Raw genomic sequence first — 9,099 nt, 5'->3', positions numbered from 1 at the left:
GTGCCTGTCCAGCAGAGACACTGGCCCTGGTGAATGAGGGGGGGGGGGCTGAGGGATCGGAGCCAAGGGCAGGCAGGAGCCTAGGAAGATGTCTGGGGTAAAGGGAGGACTAAGCTTTACCAAACACTCACCCAGCCTGCTGTTTTTCCTCACATCTGACCTTGGTGTTACCTTGGGGTGGAGGGTAGAGACTGAGCTCAGAGGGGACACTCAGGACACTTGCCCATTGTCCTGTCTTCCAGGGGATTACTGTCCCCTTGGGGCCCTTTCCTTGGGATGGCCGAGAGTGAGAGAAAGAGGCTGAAGGCAACAGCCACACACACACACACGGCGATGGGGGCTGGAGCAGAGGGGGGGGGGCATTTCAGGTTAGATTCCCAAGAAATGTTCCCAGAAGAGGGGACATTTGAGCCAGGCCTTGCAGGTTAGGGGCCACTGCAGTCAGGCAGGAGTGGGGATGGGGAGGAAGGGGTCACTGGAGGAGAAAACTGCCCAGGCAGATGCAGAAGGCTGGATCACAGCAGGCAAGGCAAGTTAGTGCAGCCAGGAAAGGGCTGTAGGGCTGCCAGACCGCAGAGTCGAAAGCTACTTGGTAGACACTTGGGAAGCCTTGGACTAGGAAGTGCAAGCTTAGGCCCTGGGGGGGAGGAACTCAGTGGGAGCAGCTCTCTGTAGGAAGAAACCCAGACAGAGGACTTGTTCATGTGTGGAGGCTTGTGAATGGGTGTGTGCATACAAGCTGGGGTTTACATACTACTATGTACATATAAATGGGTCTGCATGTATGTATATATGTGCATAGTCTATATAAATTGGTCTATGTGGAAGTCACTGAGTAGCCCAGACTGGGCTGGTTCTTGAGGTCACCACAGCTGGCTTGTGTGTGTCTTTTTGTGAATGTGTATATGCTACAGTCACTGACCCTATCCTTGTAGGGTTACTTACCCCTTTCAGCCTTGACAAAACTTTACAAGCATTATATTTGGCCTTTGAGGAGAGGAGGTATGGTAGTTTGACTGTAGTAACTGTAACTGTCCCCAATAGCTCCCCCACATCCACTACTGGGAGGTGTGGCCTTGTTGGAGGAAGTGTGTCACTGTGGGGGTGGGCTCTGAGGTCTACTATGCTCAAGCCACATCCAGTATCCACTTCCTGCTGCCTACAGATCAAGATGTAGAACTCTCAGCTCCTTCTCCAGCACCCTGTCTGCCTGCACGCCTGCCATCATCATGATGACAATGGACTAAACCTCGGAACTGTAAGCCACTCCAATTAAATTTTTTCCTTATTTTTTTGAGACAGAGTTTCTCTGTGTAACAATCCCAGCTGTCCTGGAACTTACTTTGTAGACCAGACTGACCTTGAACTCACAGAGATCCGCCTACCCCTGCCTCCCGAGTGCTGGAATTAAAGGTGTGCGCCACCACCGCCCAGCCAAATGTTTTCCTTTATAAGAGCTGCCACGACCATGGCGCTGCTTCCACAGCAATAGAACACTGAATAAGACAGGAGGGATGCCTTGGGTTCACACAATCTCCTGAGCCCCATTTGCTGGGCTCCCTATGGCTTCTCCAAATATCTCAGCTCTCCTAACCAGTGTGCAAAGTATGGAAATCAAGGCTAGTGTGGGGCCTGACAGGTGTGCAGGGAGAAACCTGGTGATACTCCATGTTCACCATATGTCTAAACATGTCTACCCTGTGTCTGTCCCACGTCTACAGGTCTGTGCCATGTCCACTCCATGGCTACCCAATGTCCACTCCATGTCTACACATGTCTGCCGTATGTCCACCTCATGTTCACCCCATATCTACCCCATATCCACCTCATGTCTGTCCCATGTCCACCCCATGTCTGTCCGGGACCTCTGTGACCTGAGATGGATCACTCATCCAGTCTGTCCCCCTAGAAACCTCTGTTGGATAATTACAGTCCCCTAGGAGCCACAGAACACCCCTGCCAACACAAAAGGGGGCGTTCATCTTGCATCTCAAGCGTGCCCTTGCCCCTCTGCCTGCATAGGCCCTTCTATTGTCCTGGGACAGGAGCTCCTGTCCTATAGCTCTTTTTTGTAGGGCTGTGCTGGCTCCGCTTGGAAGCCACTCAGCCCATGTGACTCTTGAGCACTTGGAAGGTGGTATTTACAGACTAGGGAAATAGCTCAGCAGTTAAGAGCACTGGCTGCTCTTGCAAGGGACCCAGGTTAGATCCCCAGCAACCACACCGTGGCTCACAGCCATCTGTAACTGCAGATCCAAGGGTTCCCACGCCCTCTGCTGGCCTCTGTGGGCACTACATGCATATGGTGCAAAGGCATGCAGGCAAAACACCCATAACATAAAATAAAAATCTAAATCAATGTTTGTTTGTTTTTGACAAAGTTATACAGCCCAGGCTGACCTAGAACTCTGTGGAGCTGAAGATGATCTTGAACTCTTGATCCTCCTGCCTCTAACAAATACGGGTTTTGTTTTTTTGTTTTGTTTTGTTTTTGTGAGATGGGTCTTGGTAGATAAACCTGAACTTAAAAATCCCCCATGCCTGGCTCTTTCAACTCTTTGGGGGTACCTCCGACACCATTCTTAAATGCTGGTGTGGATCCTGTCTGTGACTTTTTTCCTATAATGATGACATCACTACACATCCCACCCCACGGGCAGAGCTGCCCTACTCAGCATCAGTCCCTTCGCCCTGTGGAATACACTGTATAATCAATCTCACTGGGAAAGCCATGAGGCGGGGAGAGCAGAGCTGCCTGCTTCTGCCTTACACATAAGGAGACTGAACCTCCGTGAGGTCACACGCCTGGGCCAAGGTCATATAGCTAGGTCAGGGTGGAGGACTAGGCTTTCCCGACTCCAGATCTCAGACAGCCCAGGAGGTGTCTCTCTCTTCACACTGGCATCAACGCACTCTGCACCCCTCTTTTCCTGTGGCCCCCAGAAGCCACTCTCTCATCTGGGAACCTCCCATAGAGACAGTCTGTGGGAACCACTGCCTCTGCATTCTCTGCGAGCCAGGGTCTGATGTCACTTTAGATCCCTGGACCTGTGACTTCCCCATCAAAGCCGGCTCCTTTGTACCCGTCCATGGGTGCAGATGCAGGGCTGAGGCTCCCTGGCACAGACTCACTTGCTCTCCCGCCCTGGCCCTGCCCTTGCCACCTCTAGGTGGGCTCCACCCAGGAGATGAACATATGCTATCACAGAACTGTGTCTTTAATTTCTCCCCCTGTCCGTCCCTGGAACGTGATAAAAATACCAGCATTGATCTTTTTTTCCTTTCCCCTTCTGCCAGGATAATGTTTACCCAGGTGTCAATCAGGAGAAGAATTTGGCTTCCTAATTTCTCTTCTCCTCCCTGGGGGCTGAGCATCTCCCCGCCTCACATGGACACTGAGAAGGAATCAAGGTTACTAATAATCCCCCAGCACACACAGCCACCGAAGGCACATATATTAAAGTCACATATTGATTTATATTTTCGGGCCCCTCTGCCTTCCTGCCCAGCCTCAGCCTTTCACTCTGCCAAGGAGAAAAAAGAATTACATAGCTATATTTATCACCAAGATGTTTAGTGTAAAGAGCATTGTGTCCGACGGTAATTCCCCACCCCCTCTGGTCCTCTTTGGGAGTATTTTTTAAAATAGTGCAGCATTATCTATCTATAAACATTTATCTTCTGGCTGTTGGTTCTTTATATTTCCTCTGAAAGAAACAGTGAGAGATTTAAGGTAGATTGTCAGAAGGACTTTCTGGTTTGATAAATGGTGGGATAGCATCCTGCAAGGAGGGTTTTGTCAGTATAGGTGAGCCTCCTGGAGTCAGCTTAGGAGTACTTGTAGGAAGGAAAGGCAAATGATTCAGTAACCTTGGGAAATCACCCACCAGGCCAGGAGTGGCGGCCAGTGCCTTTAGTCCTAGCACTTGGAGGAGACAGAAGCAGTGGATCTCCGTGAGTTCCCAGTCAATTAGAGTTATATTGTGAGACCTTGCCTCAAATTAATTAATTAATAATCGATCATCACTGTAAATTACAGTGTAATATTGGCTTGTGATTCCATTCCACAGTTGAGAAAAACGAGGGCTGGGGGTGAATTTGCCTCTCACTGGGGATCTGAATTTCATGCCAACTTGTTTACTTCACCTCCAGTTTCTCCTCTAGGGGCGTCTGAATCCTTCCCCAAGGAGCTGGGACAAGGAGAGCAAAGATCCCGGCCAGGGACGGAGGTGACAAGTAGGCCTCGCAGACATAGTGTGAGGGCCACAGACATCCCCCACTCTGCTCATCCCACCCAGGGCCCCTGTCACTCTGCCTACAGTGGTGGCCTTTAGAAATGTCAAACTCTTGGACTGCAGTTCTCCCAAGGGACTCTGGGAATGGAAGTAGTGAGTATAGGAAGGAAGAGAATGTTGGCATAACTTAGGCCCCTTCCTCACACCGCTGAGAAGCTCACCCTTTCTCCTCAAAGGGACACTGGGAGGTGGCCCTATCTTAATGCAGGGAAAAGCTGAGGCCTAGGAACTTGCCGAAGGGAAAGGCAGAACCTCGTACATAGTCCAGCTGTCCTCATTCCTCCAGGCCCATGGTGCCCATGGCAAGCTGGGCTAGGAGCGTCTGACCACCAGCTCCAGATTCTCCCTGGTCCCTTTCCTGGCTTTGGGTAGCCTTTGGGTCCAGGCTGTTGTTTGGCTCCCCTCCAGGCCTGAAAGAACAGCTCCTAAATGACTGTGTCCTGAGGCACCTGGGCTAGGGAAGAGTCCTGGAATTGGCCTGACCAGCCATAGTCCTACACACACACACACACACACACACACACACACACACACACACAGAGAGAGAGAGAGAGAGAGAGAGAGAGAGAGAGAGAGCTCGCAGAGCAGAAGACTTTATTATTTTCAAGACAGTGCCTCATATATTCCAAGTTGACCTCAAATTTACTATTACCTAGGATGACCTTGAACTTCTGATTCTCCGGCCTGCATGTAAAGATTACAGGCCAAAACCACTAGTGCTGGGGATCGAACCTGGGACTTAATGTAAGCTAGGGAAACACTACTGAGCTACATTCCCAACCCAACAGCGGGGTGTCATGTACAGAACCACTTGTCCCCAGGCAGGACGCTGTACCTCAGTTTGATCATCATACCTGGTGAAAGATAAACCCTATAATCACAGATGGAGAAACCCAGACTCAGGGAGAATAAACTCCCTGAGGTCATTCATCGGATAAGTGCACTTGCTAGGATTGGGGCTAGGTACCTGTGGCCCAAAGCTCTTTGAAACTCTGACCCCGGGTTATCCCCATTACACAAATGCAGAGGTGTCAGCAGGGGCCAGACCAGCACAGGGCACAGTGAGAACCAACAAGGACTTTTTCGGGGAACTTTTCCCATTGAAAATCTGTTCCCTGGCAGGCACGGGTGATGTATGGTTGGAGCTGATGAGAAACGTGCGGTGGAATGGAGACCGCCGGCGCAGGCGGCCCACGAGGGGGCAGCGCGGCATTGAGATTCCACCGGGCTCAGGGGGCGGCACAGGCCCTGACACGGGCCGGGTAATTGATCTGGAGGTGCCAATTTGCAGCAACTAAATATTTGGTTTCTGCTTCTGCCTGCTCCACGCTCTGCTCAAACAAACTTCAATTAAAAGCGAAAAGCATGTGTGGGGAGGCAGCGCGCCAGGGTCCCAGCGACCAGATCGATGGCATCCAGCCTGTGGGCTGCTAAGCGCCTAACGGTGGGGCGGGAGGCACCGCCTATGAAGGCAGAGCCGGCGCCCTCTTTCGGATCATTGAGCACTGGGCGCATGGCCCAGGAGAGACAGCGCCAGAGGGGGCCGGGGGAACCTCAGAGTCACTAGAGCCCAGGAACACCAAGCCATGGTCACACACAGGACCAGCCCCACACCTCCACCCCGATGTCTGAGCCTGCGCACCGGAGCTGAGGCCTTTGGAAGAAGGGCTCTCTGGGCGCTGACACTGATTTTCGGACGCATCTCAGCAGAGGAATTTTGAACACAGCCTCAACTGTGTTTTCTCTGCATTTTCTTCCAGAGTCCCAGTTTCATTTTCGATGCCCGCGGCTGCCCAGCATCTCTACCATTGGGTGGGCCAGAGAGCTGTAGGTGAACCGTCCCAGACTCATCCCAGGAGGAGCAGGAGAGGGGTTTTGAAGTCGGGGCAGTAGCTATAGCATGGAGAAGAGGCTGGATCATGGACCACTTGTCACTGATCTCTTGGGGTTCCAGACAAATGGCCAGTCAATGGAGACTGACTGGGGTTTACAAACTAGTTTTTGCCCCCTCGGGATCTTCCAGTCCTTTAGGGGAGACGTCCCATGGTAGAAAAGGGGTACTCGGGTGGGAGAGGGAGGCAGAGGCTCTGTGGCAGGGGCAGGCTGAAGGGTGGCTGAAGACGGGTTCTGGAGGACTGAGGGAGGGAGGGAGTGGGGATGGAAAAGTGGCGTCCAAGTGGGTGCCTGTCTTGACAGATGGAGTGAAGGCTACTTGGTGTCCTCCTTAGGAGGCAGCTTAGGAGCCAGAGGCGGGGCCCATGGCAGATCTTCTGGATTGGAATCCCATTGGCTAAACCAGGCTATTCCAAGCTTTCCCTGCTCCCCCATGGAGCCTAGGTATCACTCCTGAGTTCTGATATACTTACCCTGGGGCTCCTTGGCTGGGGCTGGCCGTGGAAGTACAGGTTCGTTTGGCCAGTGAGGACTTCAGTTTCTAGGCCCTCAGGAAGATCTTGTAGGGTCCCCTGGGTGCCACCTATCTCAGCCTCTAGTTCTCTCTGGAGTTGTTTTCTATCTTCATCTCCAGACAAACTCCTTGAGGCACAAGCTTCACCCCAGGGATGATCCTCACCGGTCTTTAGCCTCTGAGTTTCTCTACAGCTTGGGGCTCCGATCTCCCCACCAAAACAAAACAAAACAAAGAACTGGATCCAAAGCTCTAAGTGAGACTGAGGAAGAGCCCAGGGCTGAAGTGTCCCCAAGAGCCATTCAGCCCCTCCCCATGCTGCCTGCCAGGGGGTTGGGAGGGAAGGGGGAGCTGCTGCTACAGGCTCCCTGCCTTCAGCCTCTTCCCAGCCTGCAAGTCAGAGGCCTGCTCCCTCGCAATCCCCCCCCCCCCAGGGCTGAGCTGTGGAGCAGAATGATTTCCTGTAATTGGCCAGCAATCCGGCCGCCCGACTTGTTCTATCGACATGCTGGTTAGTTGGAAATTGTATTGGAATCTGAGCGAAGGGGAAGGGAGGGGAGGAGGTGGTAGGGAGCAAGGAGAGGCAGCTTTGGGTCCCAGCTGGGTGCTGCTTTAGCTCAGGGCGGAATGTAGGAGCCATCAGCCAAGCTCTCCCTTCCCTGAGCAGAGCAGGAAGGCAACGTAGTACATCTCATCACCTCCTTTACTTCTAGCGTCGTCAAGGGTCTCCAGTGGCCATCCCTGTGACCCCTCATCTGTGATCATTTCTACCATCCACTCCTGGAGCTCAAGTGTCTTTGTGAGAATGAGGAATACTCGGGAGAAAGACACCATCCCTCTCCCATACAAACGGTGCCGGTTACTGCTGGATGAAGGTGTTATTGAGAGGCACACAGTGGGAATCCAGAAGGACGGTGGTCACAGCATGCGGTTACATCCACCTCCACCTCTGAAACCTCTGTAAAATTCTGCCCACGTCACTCACACTTGAAGACAATGGAGACTGTGCTTTGTAAAGTGCAAAACTGTGAATTAACCTTGGGCAACTTGGACCAGGGGAGAAAAGGGCTTTAGGGGACTGGATGCATCCTTCAACCCTTGCCAAGAGGCAGGTGAGCATGTGGTACCCACGGCATCCTATTGTGTGCAGTAAGTAGGTTGAAGCCCAAGCTGGAGACTGTGGTCCACAGGCTGGAGGAAGAGGGGGAGAGGTAAGACCTGTGAAGTTCAAACTGGTGTCTGACCCCGATTATCGATTTAGCTTCTCTAATGCTGGGATTACTGGCATACTACCACACCCAGACCCCATTCCGTCTGCATCTTCTTTCTCTTTTGTTGTTTTCTGCTTTGTTCTTCTTTTTGAGACAGGGTTTCTCTGTGTAATGGTCCTGGCTGACCTGGAACTGGCCTTGAACTCAAAGAGATCCACCTGCCTCTGCCTCCCAAGTGCTGAGATTAAAGGCATGCACCACCACCCAGCCCATTTGGGTCTTCTTAATGAAGGTCAGTGATTGAAATGATCTACCACCCTAAGATAGTTAAGATCCCTGCTTGGGTGAGTGCTGCCACCTGCTGGCCACAGAGGAGGTCACCTACTCTGGAGAAGCTCTGTGTTCCAATTAGACAGGCACTGAGGTCAAGCAGGAAAGCAGACCTTTTTCCAAAGCCACCTTGGTCAGTAGGTCAGAAGGGAGGGAGACTGGGGAGGAAGGCAGCTGTCAGGGCCCGTGCATAACCGTATTGGTTTCTGCACACCTTCCAGACCAATGTTCTGTTACACTTGGCATCAAATTTAGAGTGCTGGGCCAAGAAAGTAAATGAGCATCTCGCTTTGCAAAGGGTTTTAAAGGATCTTCAACTTACCATGCAGAAACCAAAGGCAAGGAGACAGAACTGGGTCTCTAACCTGGGTCTGCTGCTCCCCTGCGAGGGGACACAGGTAGAATGTGCACTTCAGGACCGGTATGACCCAGACCAAATCCCCACCATGCTCTGCAGGACTTGTACTTACTGCACACTGTGTCCAGAGCGTACAGGGGACGGTAATGGTTTCCAAGGTCACAGGGTGCTGCTCCAGTTCAGTTTCCCCCCTTGCAGGTTCTGCCCACCTGAGGGAGCGGGTAGTTCCTTCACCTCCTCCACCTCCTCGCAGCCCCTTTTTGCTGCTTGGAAATGTGCAGGGAGTTAATGAGCTGCTCTCTGAGGTTTAAGCAGCTCTGTGAAAGGGGACATTAAAAATGGCCACTGCCGCACTGGCATTAGTCACACTCATTTTTGGCCTTAATAGGCTGCTAGGAACAAGACCCACACATCAGCAGGTCTGCAGACACCGGTAGGAAGGGCTGGTGTCTGTACCGTCTAATTGGGCTGGGGAAGAAAACACAGGCCTGTGGGGTG

Source organism: Mesocricetus auratus, unplaced genomic scaffold (genome assembly GCF_017639785.1).
Source record: "Mesocricetus auratus isolate SY011 unplaced genomic scaffold, BCM_Maur_2.0 Super-Scaffold_100007, whole genome shotgun sequence".
Taxonomy (NCBI): Eukaryota; Metazoa; Chordata; class Mammalia; order Rodentia; family Cricetidae; genus Mesocricetus; species Mesocricetus auratus.
The sequence above is the reverse complement of the archived record's forward strand: the minus strand, read 5'-3'. Positions refer to the sequence as shown.